Here is a 17,468-nt window from a genome sequence, read left to right on the forward strand (position 1 = left end):
ATACTATTTTTACCACTCTTGTAGCTTTTCAGTGGTTTATTTTGGGGTTTAATTATCTTATTTGATCTTTTTTCCCCCAAGGACATTATTTTTTAACATAAATGAAGAGCTACCCTATAAAGTTCACATTCACTTACCTGGATTCTTCAGTACTGCCCTTACGTTGGCTATTAATTTGTTCTCGAAGAGAGGAAGTTCATTAGGTTCATGCTAAAGTACTGATTTTTAAATTCTGCCACAAAGGTCAAAGCAGGTCTAATCCAAAAGTTAACATCGGTCATCTGTGTACCACAGTTCTTTTCTGTCTGCAGTGCCCAGTCTCACTGGGCCCAGTCCTGGGACTTCTGAGGGTCAGACGGGGTCTGCCCGGATGCCTTTGTGCATTCAGTTTTTCTGACGCGCAAAATGTGCCTGAAAGGATTGGCACAGCTTTGGTCTAGGTGTTTTGTTTTGTTCTTTATTTATTGGGGTGAAACTGGTTAATAAACTTATATAGGTTCCAAGTATACACTTCTATAGTACATTATGTATACTGCATTGTGTGTGTATCCATTTTTGACAGCAGTCTAAAGGTTTAAGTAACATTGGATGTAAAAGTTTACATTGAAGCAATGTTCAGAGTTAAGCGCACCTGGGTAAACCTCAAAATTTGATGTACTGTTTGTTTTCACAGAGTAGTTATCGTAGACCACGAGGTCACCCATTAGAGTATAAATGTTTTCAGTGGTTACTGCAGTAGAATGAAGTAAATCATTTTGCTTGGCGGTAATAAAACTGTGAGTTCTAGTTAAGACTTTCATCAGGTGTTAGAGGCATTCTTTTTGGTGGAGGAGCAAGGCCACCAGATGGATAGATGCGCCCCTTGACATTGAACCACTGCCTGGCCCAGGGTCTCCTGGTGAGCTGATGTATATGTACAGGATGATGTTTAAAAATGGCAAAGATAAACTAATAAGAAGTGGAGCAAATCATTATTTTTATTGCTATTTAATTTTGCAATTCATTCCTTATTCCAATGTTTAACCTGTTTCTCTGACCCATAGGCCAGTACTACCTAGGGAGAGAATGTCTTTTTTTTTTTCTATCTCTCCATAGGAAGTAATGAATTTCCCTTCCTCACAAATATTCACCATTCACCATTCAGTGAAAATATTCACCATTCAGTAAGCACATGTGCTAATTTACACATAACTTCCTGTAGGTAACAGAAGGAATTGAAGCTTGGGCCAGGGGGTGGCGGACTAGGGAAAAAAAATCAAATACTTGGAATGAAATGAAGAGTCCACAAAATATTCAGAGTGTTTTGATACTCAAAGCGTAAAAAGTGGTGATTGATGATTTTATGCATTGGGTTCTTAGTGTTTGACTGAATTGCACTGTGGTGTTTGCCTGTAGGAAGTGGGTAACACATTGCATCCCCCATATCTTTGTTGTATATGATTTATGGCTTGTTGCTGGGTGACGTTTCTCTGTTTTTCAAAGAATCATACACTCTTAAGAGATGTTTCAGTTTTCGTAGAGATTGATTTATGCATTTTCCTCATTTAAAATCTTTGGCAACTGAGGTCTAAAGAATTTCTGACGAGCTGAATGTGCCGGCAGGTCTCACGCCACAGCTAGGACCAGGGCCGTTTCCGGGGGCTGTGGCCACCAGGAGCCCACCTCCTTGTTTCTCTGGAGGCGCCCACTGATGCTGTTCAGTGTTTATTCGCTGTGATTTACCAAACTGTTCTCATCCCAGTGACGTCGTTTGAGTTTTCCCTTCATAACGAGGCATATCTATTTAAGGACACACATGTGATTTATTCTCTTATTCCACGGAAGCGTTCTTAAATTAATCACATTGTTATAGACTATAGAATGTATATGATATACACACATTAGGTCCATAACTGGGTGTTATGTACTAACCTATGTTTTAGGTGATGATTAGAAGTTCGGTTTGTGTGTGAGTATTTTTGTAAGTAGATTTATATACGTGTGTAAATGTGTGTTATTATTTCAGGGAATTAATAGGCAGCAAGTAATTTCTAAATCTCAGCACATGTAACTTAGTGTAAGTCTATCCATGTTAACCATGGATATAATTCTCTAAACAGACGTCCCCTTATGTATAGATGCGGATATTTAGATTGTGCTCATTATTGAGAAATAACAATGTTAAAACATCTAGACCTGTGTGTTTGAGGCATTGAGTTCAGAATGCTTAAACTAGAGTTGGTTAAAACCATAAAAATTGAGGAAGTAAAAAATTAACTGAAAGCATTTAATGTAGGAATTAAGCTAATCACATCAAGGAAAGTGGTTTGTGCAACCGCAATCCAGAATTTAAAGCAAATGTTAATTTTGTTCTTCTTTTCAGATTTTCAGAATCATTTATTTTAGTGTTCACTTTAGCCCCTTATCTAACAGATGATTTGATAATTGTTAACTACTTGAAATAATGTTTCCCAAATTTGAGTCATTCTAGCACTTTGTCAACTTTGCTGTATTTTCCCTAACACTTATATTAATAGTGTCATGTGGGTCAGCTTACTCTTTTCCCCTGAAGTATAAGTAATAATAAATCCAACTGATTTATTTGTGTAAATGAAGCAAACTCTTCGAGGACAAATTTGTAACTGTGTATAATCTGTTAATACTAAAAGCCTCTGATTACATGGGGCTTGGCTTTAGACAAAGACGAGATTGCAATCAGTAAGATTCTGAATTTTTAGTTTAGGTATTACCGTATTTTTCAGACTATAAGACACACCTAGGTTTTAGAGGAGGAAAATAGGAAAAACCTGCTCCACCGGGGCGCACCCCCCACCCCCACCCCCACAGCGAGCCAGGGAAGCTACATTCGGACTATAAGACGCACCCCCATTTTCCTCCCAAATTTGGCGGGGAAGTGCATCTTATAGTCTGAAAAATACGGTAATTGTTTTCAGTCTTCTTCCCAAAGTCTACCCTGGGGCCTCTAGTCTAGAACCATGTCTCTCATTGGTCATTAAAGCTCCTGGCCAGTCACAATATTGCGATACAGGAGGCACTGATTAATAAACACAACTTACACGGCAAGGATTACATTCACTTGTGTGTGTACCGATCACTGTCTTCCGATTCACTGTCCGACCGAGTCACTGTGTACCGATTAGTCCTGTCTTTCTGCCTCCTTGGTGCACCCAGCTCGCTATGCAGGGAAGCCCCTGGAAGCCTTTGGTCATAGCTGTTTTGGGGCCTCCTTTCACGGGGGCTGCCCTCGCCTCACAGGTGGACACTCAGTGTAGTGTTGATGGACCGCTACCTTCACAAAAATTCTGGCCAAAACTCATTAGATTTTTGTGAACTTTTGTTTCATGTTGTTTGAAAAACATACTGTCCTAATTCTTTCCAACATGTCCTAATCCTGTTTTCAAAACAGTGAAAGATGAGAGGAAGGGAGGAAGTTTAATCCGTTATCTGCTGTTGCTATTTAGTTGGAGAAGGTACTGATGAAGACTTTTGTGAAATATTGTAAGTATTTTTAAAATATTCAAAATATTTTCAGAGCACTCTTCAGGTGCACTTCCAACTGGGTTATTCCAACAGTGTAAGGAAGCCAGCTGATCACATCTTCAGTTTTGCGATCTTGTTTTCAACTGTGTCTTGGCATATAGTATTTTAATGAAGGTTTGCTCGTATAGGTAAATTTAGAGTGTTCAAATATATATGTCAGATAAGGCAGCTTGCAGAGCCGCGTGTAGTCAGGTGTATCAGCTCAGGTTGACGACGACGTCTAGGAAGACTTCCCATGTGAAAGTGATGAACTCCTGCACTCAACAGGGCGCTTGTTCTGTTATCAATATCCATTCCTTTATAAAACTGAGTAACAGTATTAATTTAGTGGTCAACTATGATTCACAATTTTTACTGCTTACTTGTTTTTTCTAAAATGTTGAGTCTTGGTAAACTTAACTATTTTTAAACCTTTAGGGCCTTAGCACAATCAAAGTTTCTTACTGGAGTAATGGTCTGACCTGCATTCCTAGCCTGACAGCGCTCCCCAGGGGTCTCACCCAGCTCTCTGCCCTTCTCTGTGTCCTTCCTCTGAGCATGGAAGATAGCACATTGGGAGATTTGTATGGGTGATGCCTGGAGATGGTGTATGTCATTTCTACCCACAATGCATAGCCCGAGCACATTTGTGGCCACACCAACTGCAAAGGATGCTGGGAAGCACAATCTGGCCGTGTGCCCAGGAAAGGAAAGCAAGATGGTTTGGCAAACAAATAACCAGACTCACTGTTTGTACAACAGTGAGCCTATTCCCACCTAGTCTTCATTACACCGTTAAAATCCCAGTTTTAAGCACTGATGCATTAGGGCTTCCAAACAAAAAATGCTAGATTTCATGTCAGTTGAAATTTTGGATGGTCAACATTTTGAAAAGAATTCAGCAAATACTTGGAAGTTCATTATTCTTTCTACTGAATTCCTTAGAGTGTAGTGAGAAACTGCTTTATTGTTTAAAGTTTATTTATTGTTATTTTTGATTTTGAACCCTTACCTGCTTAAATCTCGTAACTCCTCATTTTGAGAGGTTGTTTTTTCCTTGCATGCCATTAGGAGTTTCTGGGGTGAATTTTATATGGTAACGATGCCTGAATGTGCTCCCGTTTAAGGAGATGTTGCATGACAGACCCCTCAGTGCAGACCTGTCCGTGTAACACACGGAGAGACTATCCCGCTGTACTTGCCTAATGACCGTGTCCCTGAGACATGCTGGTCAATCTTCCCTGAAATAATTTAGCTTCCTGGGACACTGAAGAAAACCCTATAGCTTTAGAATTATAATCAACAACAACAGGAAACTTTAAAAAAGACTGAATGGTTTGAGTCAGATAGGTTTTTGCATTACAAGTGAGAAGTTCCTAACAGAATGCAAACCATGTTTGATAAGTGGTTTTGATAGGACATTTCATACATTTTGCTGGCTTGAGGGTTAAACTGGCAAGCTGACACTGTGACAGCCATGGACTTGTCTATTGGCATCCATACCGGAACAGGACAGATGCCAGGGTGCCAAGGGAGACAAGGATTTGCAGGCAATGTCCCCACACAAGTTGTCCTTCCACAGGCTCCATTTACAGGAAGAAATCCCCCCCACCCCCGCCACATTTAGGGATAGAAAACAAGGAATGTTATTAGTCATGGCCTGGGCTCTGGTTTATCTCTGCGAGTTTATAACCACATGGGTTTGGCCTTTAATTCTTTACTGCTTGCATCCTTTTATAATGATGCCCAGCCAGAGGGGATAACTTAACATGTGGCCTCGCTAGGTGCCACTTCTGTGGACAGAATAAGCAAAGAAAATGCACCCCTGAAAATGCACACCCTCAATGACCTGTAGGATTTCTGTGCCCAGAAGTGAAGGGCCTCTTAGGTGTTCAGCTTTACTCTATCCAGACACTTGTGGGGTGACCTGCTGATTGTCTTTCTGCACCCTCCCAGCTGCCCCTCATCTACATGGACACCATCTCTACTCTGGGTGTTCTCTTGGCCATAGTTAATCGTTCCAGGAATGATTACATGACCCAAGCCAGGGCAGGCGAACTCTTCTCTGGGAACTTGAATAAAGAAGTTTCTTTTAGTCACTTGACTGATCATTTAAAGACTCGGGATCCTTAAACCTGTCATGTTTTCTGCCATGCAACCCTGCAGCCAGAGAGAAAGGTGTAGAAAAATCAGAGGGAGTGGATGAAAACAAGAAACAGTCCCAAGTACTTTTGAGTGCCTGGGTTTAGAAATTTCCTGAAGTCTAGCTCCATTTTCTACCTGTGAATTCTGTGACATACACTCTGCCATTCTGTCTCCCAACGACTACTTTTTTGTTGTTGTTAAAGCTGCCATTTCCTGTTGCTTCCATCCCAGGAGTTCAAAGAAATGTATCAGTAGAGCTTTCACGCCGTTTTGTTCGCGTTCTCAGAAATCAGACACCTCTGCTTTGATGGAAGGAGTACTCAGGCCTGACAGTTAAATGCTGCTGTTCCAGAATGGGATTAACACTCTTAATTCATTCCCATCATTTGAGTAAAAATGTCTAATAATAATGTGAAGATAATTGTTGGCACCATTATTTTGTGGATTTTATAAATGATTTTAGCCATTACTGGAGAGAGTTGTAAGAATGAAAAAAGACATTTCTTTAGTGAATAAAGAGTATGCCAACGTCACATACCACTTTTAACATTTTGCAGGTGAGGTTTACTCTTCAGCCAAAATTACTTTTTTATATGAACAGGAGATTGGTTGAGTGATAGTTATTAATTCAAGAAGCAACAGTATAACTGACTGAAAAAGCTTTTCAGATGCAAAAATTACTCTCCTAAAAATATCTTTGTATTCTCTAGAATGCTATTCATTTACATTCACCTTTGAATAGTGAAATTATTTTTGACTCATCAAACACATTTTTTCTGTCACAAAATAGAAGACATTTAAGATGTAAACAACTTATGATCTATTTATAATTTCATATTTCTACTTGAAGCAAATTGTTGTAGACAAGATGTTAGAATGGAACTCCACTGCCTCATTTCAGCTTAGATGCCGAGTCCGAATATTAGGAAAGCAAACGGAGTGAAAGCATCACGTGCAGACTTCATAAAAGAAATGGAAAGGACCCTGTTCCACAAGTCTCTTCTGCCTGACATGCTCTAGGGGTCACAGTAGAGCTCGGATGGACTTGTGAAGGAGACTGAAGGAGACAGAGCTTAGGCAGAGCTGTTGCCATCTTCGGGAAAGGCGTGGTGTGAGCCTCCACTTCCTCCGTAACAAATTGGGGTCCAATTCACCCTTACCCTCAAGAAATGTAGGAAAAAGAGGATGTAGTAGGTAAAACAATGGTCCTCCAAAGGTGTCTGCATCCTAGTCGCTGGTACCAGTGAATAAGTTCCCTCACATGCAAACAGGACTTTGCCAGTGGGATTAAGTCAAGGATCCTGAGGTGGGGAAGTTATCTTGGGTGAACTGTACGAGCCCAGGGAAATCACAGGGTCCTTTGAAAAAGGGAAGCAGGAGGGCGGAGTCAGAGATGTGATGATGGAGGCAGAGGTCAGAGCAATGTGGCGTGAGGCAGGGAATCTCCCTCCAGAACACAGAAAAGGCAGTGGGTTCTCCCTATTTCATCAGAGTCTTCAGAAGTAACACAGCCCTGCCAGAACCTTGATAGGAGCCCAGGGAAATAATTTGGACGTCTGACCTCCATGACTGTAAAACACTGAATCTGTGCAGTTTGTTGTGATGCTAATTAACTAGTGCGTAGGCAGGGGCTTTGATGACAGAGCTCAGTGTGTTGCTGCTGGGATACAGGTGGACCAGAACAGAATGTGGGGAGAGAGGAACAGGTAAGTATTTTCCATGGACCAGATATGAACCTGACAGGAGAGGGCTGGCAAGTTTTCTGAGAGGCCAATTCAACAGCACCCTCTGTAGGAGCAAGGCGGGCTCACCAGGAAGAGTCTGGAGGTATGCCATTGGCTTGCTCTTAAGAATGGAATTCTAAATGACCTTAAGCATCCACCTAGGTTAGGGAAACTGGAGCAGAGTAGGACCCAGAAAGCTCAAAGCCAACATGTGAGCTCTGATTCAAGTAAAACTTCTTGCCTCTTTCCCCAAAGTGCCCATTGGGGTAGAAGCTGAAGCCTCCTTCAGATAGATGGAGGAGACAAGATGAAGGATGGAGAGCTGGCCACGCCCCCCCCCCCCCCCCCCCCGCCCCACTCCGCCGTTCCTATTGCAGGCTCTAAAGTGTAGCAGCTCCAACAACCTGGGGGAGAGTAGAGGATTGGACAGCAAAGCAAATTTACAGCTTTACCATCTTGAACTGGACTTTCTAATTACTTAAGAAATTTTAATGATGTAAAGGGACCATAAAACCTTCCAGAATTTTCTTATAGGGAATACATTTTCTCTCATTGAATAAGGTATAAACAGTAGGGGACAAAATACTCTTAAGTTTAGAGCTATAAATTTTCTTCTAAATCCTGCTTTGGCTGCATCTCCCCAGTATTTTTCATTTGTCATTTAAAAATATTTCTTAATTTTTCTTTGACCCATGTATTGCTTAGAAGTGTGATAGTTTTTTCCATATATCTTTGTTATTGATCTCTAATTTTTTTATCGAGAACAAACTGTATGTCTTCAGTCCTTTCAAATTTGAGATCTATTTTATGCCCAGCATATGATCTATCTTGTTGAATGCTTTAGGAGAATATATAAAGAACATGCATTATGCTGTTTTTGAGTAGAATGTGCTGTAAATGTAAATCAGATTAATTAGACTGATGGGTTTTTTTCCAAAATGCTGTTCTGACTGATTTCTCTCTACTTGTGCTAGCACTTGCTGAGAGATGGGTATTGATTTCCCAAATATAATTTTGAATCTGTCTGTTCTTTCTGTTCTGTCATTTTCTTCCCATCATGTATCTGAAACTGTAATTAGGTACATAAAAACTTAGGACTGTAATGTATGTTAATAAATTGATAATTTCATCATAAAATGTTTTCTTTCTGCTTTAAAAATTTTTCTCTTTATTATTGATTTTAGCAATTTCATTATGGCTTGGTGTATTCTTGTTTCTGTATGTATTTCTTGCTGTTCCTTGTTTTTATCAAATTCTAAAATTTGCAGCCTTGTTTCTTTGAATATTCTCTCTTTTTTAATATTTTTCAGTTTGATATTATCCAAAAATCATTGAAGTTCTGTTCATTTTTTGTCTGTTTTTCTCTCTGTTCTTTAGTGTGGGTAATTCCTGTTGCTATAATCTTTTCTTAAAAGATTAATCACTAATCTTTTCTTCTGCAGAGTCTAATCTCTATTAAGGCCATCCAGTGAATTTTTCATTTCAGATCATTGTATTTTTCATCTGTAGAACTTATTTTGGCTCTTCTTTGCATATTGTTATGTATATATTTTTCTTCAAACTAAAATATTGATCATCTTTATAATGGCTCTTTCTAAGTTTCTGTATGATAATTCCATTACATAAGACATTTTTAGTATTCTTTCCTATTGACTGATTTTTTCCCACCTAGTAACTAGATCACATTTTTCGGCTTTGCAGTCTACTAGTAATTTTAACTGAAGGCTGTACATTGTGATTCTATGGTGTTGAGTGTTGTCTTTCTTATGGAGCCTTGTTTTGGGTTTTTTTTTTTCTGGAAGGCAGTTAAGTTGCTTGTGGATTTGCTTGAGTTGTGATAGATTTGCTTTTAAGGGCTTGTCTCAGGTAGCCTTTGTTATAAGGCCAGTTTACACCTTCTTTTTCTCAATAATACTTCTCAGGTCTCCACTCTAGATGGGCAACACAGCCTCTCCGCACTGGCTGGTTAAAATATCTCTCAGTCCTGTGTAAGCTTTTACAAGTTCTCAATTTTCTTTCCTGACTTTGTGAAATGTCACCCTATGCGTGCACAACCTAGTAATCAGTGTAGTCTGGAGTAGATCCCTGTGTGGGTTCCTGAAACTTTTTTGTATAGCCTTCTCATCTCCGATTCTTTCCCACAAATTCCAGCCATACGAGCATTTCTGAATTTCAGCCCTCCCTTCATGGACTCCGTGTCATGCCCAGGCTCTGCGCGCATCCTCTCTTCAGCTGGTCTGCATGGTGCCTCCAAGCGGAAAGCTGTGGTGAGTGCATTGCCTACTTTCGTTGTTTCTCCTCTCTTAGGGACAATAGTTCTTTGCTGCATCTTCTCCAGTGTCCAAAAACAGTTGTTTCACACATTTTGTCCATTTGTAGAGTTCTTTATGATGGGTGGGTGAGTCCAATCCAGACACTGGATATGAAGTTACCATTCCATTATGTTTTAAGATAACTTATAATGTGGTTTATTAATTTGCTCCATATATAACCAAGGTATATCAAACCAATTGCTCAAAATGTATTTACTATTCATAAAATAAAAATTTTATCAACTCGTGAAAATTAGAGGAGCTAATTGTGATAACTACAGATCTTAAGGTAGAAATGGAAGTGTCAGTTGCTATTAAGTATGTTTCTCAGTTAACAAGGCAAAATCACATAATTAAGCACCATTAGATGGACTGAGGAAGCATCATTATTGAGGATCTGTGCTCCTATGCCTTATAATAATGTCATTGACTTTAATCATTTTTGAAGTCTGAGCTTGATTATAATATTTGGGGGCACCATTAATTCTTGGTGTACATGGCTTTTAGAAACCCTTATTTTTCTGGACCAATTTGTGTAATTTGAAATGATATAAATTTCTTTTCTTTAGCCTTATTTGAAGAACCTGAGGGAACATTAATTTGGAATTATTCATTCATTTAGAGAAATCAAAGAGAGCCTGCTAGAGATTTGAGTTCTTTTCTTTTCATCTTTAGTATGGAAATTCATTTTCACAGGTTTTTAAAATATTAGACACATTATAAGTGAAAGCATAAAGGGCTAGACAGTTTTGGATGAAGCAAGGAGACTCTTTCGAGTTAAAGGAGCCCATTTTCCTATACATACAAAACAAACAAACAAAAAAAGGCTTCTAAGTATACCAGACTCTGTATTTACTGTCATCTTGACCCATTCGTATGGTAAATGAGGGAAAAATACAATATGATCTCACCTTTAACTGGAACCTAATCAACAAAAGAAACAAGCAAGCAAAATATAACCAGAGACATTGAAATTAAGAATAATCTGACAGTAACCAGAGGGGAGGTGAGAGGGGATAATGAGGGGAAGGGGTGAAGGGTTTTCAGGAACAACTATAAAGGACACATGGACAAAACCAAGAGTGGGGTGGAAGCAGGGGAGGGAGGTGGGGATGGCTGGGGGGGAGTAGTGGGTGGTAATTGCAGACAAGTGTGATTGAACAACAATAAAATAATTAAAAAAAATGAAAAAAGGCCTTTGGGATTTCCATTTTCTACAGTCAGGAAGAAGCCTGAAAACCATCATCCTCTGTAAACATAAAATATTTCTCATTGAAAAGTAACATTTCAGAGGGAGAAGACAAGAATTTGGAAGCAGGAAGAGAGAGCAGCCACTGCCAGGGAGAAGGGCTGGACCCCGAGAAATCCTATTTCCTGCCCCCTGACAAGGTATGCCTGGCTGCATTCCAGCACTGATGCATTGATGGAGCAGTAACTGCTGTTTGTCTCCTCATTTCCCTCTTTTTGAATGGGAATGTCCCTATTGGTCATCCTGTTCTTTTCTTACCAATGTGTGTTCATTGACAGGAGGCCCTAGCTTCTCTTTTTAGTTCATCAGGTCTCTGGATCGGTCAAGAAGATCTGCTCTTGATCCTTTGCATCCAAGTAGCCTCTCATCTGCATCTGGACTCAAAATAGGTCTTGAGATAATCACCTTGAACCTAATGCCATAATTGATTGAGACTTTGAGGGTCCTGAGGACGCGGATTTACTTAATTTCCACTGGGGAAGGTTGAAATGATGTTGGCTAGAGGATAAAGCAGTGACAGATTGCAAAAGAGCCATGATGCGTTAAAGCCTTTCCCATCGAAACATGGAGTTATTTCTCTACCTCTTGAATTTCAGCTTAACCATGTGACTCGCTGGGAAACTAGTAAAAGTGACGGAGCAGAGGTATTCCTCTGAACTGTTGCTGAAGGGGTCAATGACTTGAGATTTCAATAATCAACACAAGGATGAGTTTAGAAGAATGGAACCTGGAGTGGGGAGCAATTCTATGCCATGTGTTTATTCAGTAGGTAATGTAAGCAAACATACAATACTGGCCATTCAGGCAGAGGCTGGTCTGAAGAGTCAACAGAGCCAGGTGACCAGCCTTGTGTCCAGGTGCGACCTGCATCTGCCTCAACGTCCTCAGAGGAGCTCGTTTAAAATACAGACTCTGGGGCCCTGCTCAGATTTAATGAGTCAGACTCCCTGGGGGTGTCCAGGAATCTGTCTTCTAAAGACACGATGAGCTTCTCTGAATGCATAAGCTGGAGGCTTTTGAGAATTACTCTTTCAGCCACTGCCAATAGGAAGGGGAATGATTCTATAGAGAAATTCTGTGGGGAACCAAGAAATAATTGCCAGTTTTTAGTATTATTATTAGTAGCTCTTTTATTTCTATCCACAGAAGATTCTCTCCGGAAGACTTCATGTGAGTGTTGAGATAGTTACAGTACACTTGTGGAAGTAACTGTGATTATCACCGGAGAATCCATGTGGCCTAACCAGACGATACATCTGCAGAGGATTTTCACGTTACTCCCAGAGTGTGTAAAGCACTTATCTAAAATCTCAATTGAAATACAGCGGAGACAAATCTCTTGTGTCTGTTTGCACATTTCTCCATGTATCTAACAACCACCTAGACACTTGCACAGCAAGTTATAGGTGGGCCACTATTATTTCTTAAGTCATTAGTATATTTGTTTTCAGTATATTTTCCTACCCCCTTTTGTGCTCAATAGTATCTTGAAGTTTTGTTTTTTTTTTAATTGAGACCTAACTGTCGTAACAGTGTATTAGTTTCAGGTGTACAATGTAATTCCAGATTTGTATATATCACGAAATGATCGCCACCCCCAAATCCTGGTAACATGTCACTGCACATTGTTGCAAAACCTGTTCTTTTTTTTTTAATTTATTTTTTATTGTTATTCAATTACAGTTGTATGCCTTTTCTCCCTTCCCTCCCCCCACCCCGGCTGAACCCACCTCCCTCCCCCACCCCTACCATCCCCCCCGATTTTGTCCATGTGTCCTTTATAATAGTTCCTGCAATCCCCTCTTCCCACTGTCCCCACCTCACTCCCCCCTGGCCACTGCTAGACAGTTCCCCCCCTCAATGTCTCTGGTGGTATTTTGTTTGCTTTTTTCTTTTGTTGATTATGTTCCAGTTAAAGGTGAGATCATATGGTATTTGTCCCTCACCGCCTGGCTTATTTCACTTAGCATAATGCTCTCCAGTTTCATCCATGCTTTTGCAAAGGGTATAAGCTCCTTCTTTCTCTCTGCTGCGTAGAATTCCATTGTGTAAATATACCATAGTTTTTGGATCCACTCGTTTGCTGATGGGCACTTAGGTTGCTTCCAGTACTTAGCTATTGTAAATTGTGCTGCTATGAACATTGGGGTGCACAGGCTTTTTTGGATTGGTGGCAAAACCTGTTCTTGTGAGGAGGATGTTCAGGATGCGCTCTCCTAGCTGCTCTCACACACGCAATACAGGATCAGCTAGTCACCGTGCTGTAGTGATGCCCCCATGACTTAGGCATTGGGAGCAAAACATTGACGTTTCCTTTCTTCATTTCCCAGCATTTTATTTCCTCCAGCAGGGCCATGGATAAGCAAATCATTCCCAATTTAGCACCTTGGAAATGTCTCATGGTTAAATCATACGTATTTTTATGGGGTTTGTGCTTCTGCTAAATATATCCCACATTTCTTCTCAGGTAACGTTCTGAATGACAGCTGTTTCTTCTGCATCCACGCTGGGGACAGCATTGAACAAATGGCCAGGTCATAAATATGTCTTGTATTCTTTTAAATAGAGTTCAGTGAGCCTCGTGATTTGCAAACTGACTGACCCCTCCTCCCTCTGACCACCTTCCTTAGATCATAAATGACTCATGTGACCCCGTCAGCACCCTGATCCTACTTACGTGACTGACTACTGCTGGCATGGAATGGGGCTACCTAACCCGGAAATTGTCCTTGAACTTGTAGGGAAAGAAGGCATGGGGAGGGGGGATCTTAGTTGAAGAGAAATTATACTTTCATTCTTAACCTATTTGAAATACGTGGTATTAGACACTTCCTGTGTCTTGGGGGTTACATACTGAATCCTAATGATAGTTCTGTAGCCCTACCATGGAGTAGGTGCTCTTGTACTGTATTGACTGTTAGCTGATCCCCTGGTATGGAAGCCCAGGGAGCGGTCATGCAAAGAAACAATCACAAGATGGAGAGAAAGATAAATGAGAGAACTGATGCCCCAACATGACCAAGGAGAACCCTGTCATCCAGTTCTAGGGCTTCTTGGATGCTGGGCATGAGAGATGAAGTGAAAAGACAAGAAGCTGAGCACAGGCAGGGTGGAGGGGAGGGTGGAGGGTGTAGCAGACATGAGGCAGGAAGACTGGGGACTTTTACAGTGTTCTCAGCCGAGATGGCTGCAGCTCCCTCGGGATGCCTCAGTTGTTCGGTCCGTGTTTAAACTGCAGGGTCGGCCAAGTACTGTACTAAAGCCCTGTTATGTAATACTTAAGAGTGGTTCGCTCTCTTTAATTGAGGGGCACTGCGTCAGGCATTAGGGTTACAAATAATAATGATAATCATAATGATCATCAGCGTGACAATAACAGTCATAAACAGTTGGCACTTACACAGGGCATACTTGTACAGTATGTATTTTGTGCCAGATACTTTTCTGAGGCTTTGCAGTTACTAATTCCTTACAATCTGTGAAGCATTACCACTTGTTTTGTTTTTCAGATGCTACCATTCTAATGCTCATCTTATGGATGACAGATCAGCACAAAGAAGGGAAATGCTTGGCTCAGTGTCGCTCAGCAGGTAGGCAATGGAGTCGAGATTCAACCCTGGGAAGTCTGGCTTCAGGGTCTGCAGTGAACTGCTCTCAGATAAGCTGCTTTTAGGTGGGGATGCAGGAAATGTGTGTGACCAGATAAATGACCGAATAACCCACTTTGTCTTGGATATTGAATGAGTGCTGTAGTGACAGGCTAGGTGCCTCAGAGGTCTGCGCTGGGAGAGCACGCACTGGGGGCTGTGTGTAGAGGTTCTATGACTTCAGGGATTGAAAAATCAAACTCAAACATATAAACAAAGGAAATTCATCAGTGATATAACTGAAAAACCCAGGAGTTTACCTTCTGGAATGGTGTATCCAAGGACGTAAATGATGCTACCCAGAATATGTTTCCTTCCTAATCCTGGCATTTTTTCTTCTGTTGGCTTAATTTGCAGTATGGTCCTCTTTGTGGGGGTCCCAGTTGTCCCCACCTGGTTCCGAATTACATTGTGCCCACCTATCACTGCCAGTAAGGAGCTTATCCTGCTCCGTGTTGCCAGAAACAGTTCTGGAACCAAGGCTCACTGATTCTAATTACCATGGCTCGAGGGACAGATTTGCTTCCCCGGCTAATTATTGTGTGTTTACCTGGGTTCATACACATCCCTCACACCCAAAGTGTGCCACTTCCAAAATTACATGGAGGAAAAGTCTTAGAGCGGTGGTTTCCAAGTGAAAATTTAAGTGCAGATGCTAGAGGAAAGGGAGGTGAACTCTGGGGAAAAATAAAGCAAAACAAGAGATCCGTAGTCCCTGCCTTACCCTGTGATATATTGAGGAACCAACAAGGCAGGTACACAGGTAACTAGAATAAAGGCAGCAGCATGTACAAGTGCCTGAATTTGCCCTGGCTGGGTGGCTCAGTTGGTAGGATTGTCGTCCCGTACACCAAAAGATTGTGGGTTCAATTCCCAGTCAGGACACATACCCAGGTTGTGGGAAGGCACAGGAGAGCTTCGTTGAGAAGTTGGGATAGAATTGGACTTTGAGGACAGTTTGGAGAGGTAAGACTGGGAAGCATAAAGGAAAGTAGAAGTCCTCTTCAGTATATGGAAGGGCAGTATCAAAGCCATATAAAGAATAATAGAATATGTTCTGAAAGTGACAGGTAGTTCAATGTGACAGGAAAAAAAGGGTATAGAAATGGTAGAGCTGAAATGTTTTAATTTTGGCTTGATTGTGGAGAGATCTTGAATGACAAGCCAAGAGATATTTAGATTTTATTTTGTAAACAATAGCTAGATAACCACTGTCTGTATTTCTGCAGAGAAGTAAAGTAAATCAAACACTAATTTAAAATGATTAAAAAGGATGGCTAGCTGATCATGGATTCTCAAATCATTTACTAATTTCATGATTGACGGTATCCATACTCCTGTAAATTATCTGAGAAAATCACACTATTGGGCAATAGATACATTGATAAATTTATGTTCATTAACCTCTAGTGGGTACACAACATTGCTGGACATTCCTAACAGCGTTCTTTAGTACCTCACTTCTGACATACTAAACTCAGTCCAAACTCTGACCCTTCCTCCCGCCCCTAGGCCTCTCCTCCATCCTCACTGCCACCACACCTGTCCCCACTCCCTTCCATTTTACCTGGACTTGCCCTACCTGTTCAGGGACCCTTGATTCCACCCTTGTTTTGTCTTCACCCCATCCCGCGGCTCTAGCCCAAGTACAAAGTACTGCAAGGTGGTGTGGTGTTGGTGTCACTAAAAACAATTGAATAAAGTCCCGGAATTAGAAAAGAAATGAAAAGGGAGATGGGAAGATATGAACATGTTTCTGGGCCAAAGAGTTGAAGCCGAGAGAGATTATCTTGCAAACAAAAAAAGGAAGGTGATTAATGGAACAAGACCCCAGAGCAGGGAAATATTATGGTATTGCAATAAAGACCCACTTAAGCCCACAATCTTTTGGTGTACGGGATGACACTCCTACCAACTGAGCCACCCAGCCAGGGCAAATTTAGGCACTTGTACATGCTGCTGCCTTTATTCTAGTTACCTGTGTACCTGTACCAATTAAGCAGAGGAAAAGGAACAGAGACTTATCGAGTGTTGTCGTTAACAAAATGGCAAATTTACTTGTGCCACAGACTTCCCACCCTACCTCAACTCTGAAGTTGCTACGGATTGAGTAGGACTAGAGACGTTTATTGAATACTTTGCTTACTCACCTTCTAGGTCTTTCTATGCCTATTGGAGTTTGAATCTGACTCACTGAATGTGAACCCGTGTAGAACGTACCTTGTGTTGAGAACTGAGGAACTAATGTAAAAACTGTGAGAATCTTCTGGGAGATAGAAGGAAGAGTACAGAGTGATATGTGTGGGGAAGAGATTGGGGAATCTGTCTAATTTCTACTCTTAACTTGGTGGCTTGTTGTTTATGCCTAAACCATTCATTGTGCAGCCCCAAACCCACAGGTCAGCTCAGTGCTGGCTAGAGTTCATGGGGTCAAGTTTAAGTGGGGCCGAAATTCAGCTTAGTTTGGGAGCACTGACCATCAGAGGCAGGCAAAGGGGTCAGTTCTGACAGCAGCACTGCATAGAGGAAGACAAGTAGTGTTTTAGCACATGTTTCTTAGAAACACATCGATCAAACAGACATTAAACAAAATAAAATGACATAATTAAATAATATCTACAGCAGAATAGATTTATACAGGAATAGCTATGTAAAGTATACATAGAAAAATTTGAGTATTGTTGAGTGCTCATAAAATATTCACAAAAATGTACAAATACTGTGTGATAAAGAAGTTTCAGTAAATAAAAGGATCAACATTCACATAGATAAATTCAATAAAATTAGAAATCAAGGACAAAAGGAAAGTTAGAAAACTAAAACATATTTGGGAACAAATCATACTATTAAAAACCTTGTGGGTAAAACCAAA

This window comes from Desmodus rotundus, chromosome 4 (assembly GCF_022682495.2).
Source record: "Desmodus rotundus isolate HL8 chromosome 4, HLdesRot8A.1, whole genome shotgun sequence".
Taxonomy (NCBI): Eukaryota; Metazoa; Chordata; class Mammalia; order Chiroptera; family Phyllostomidae; genus Desmodus; species Desmodus rotundus.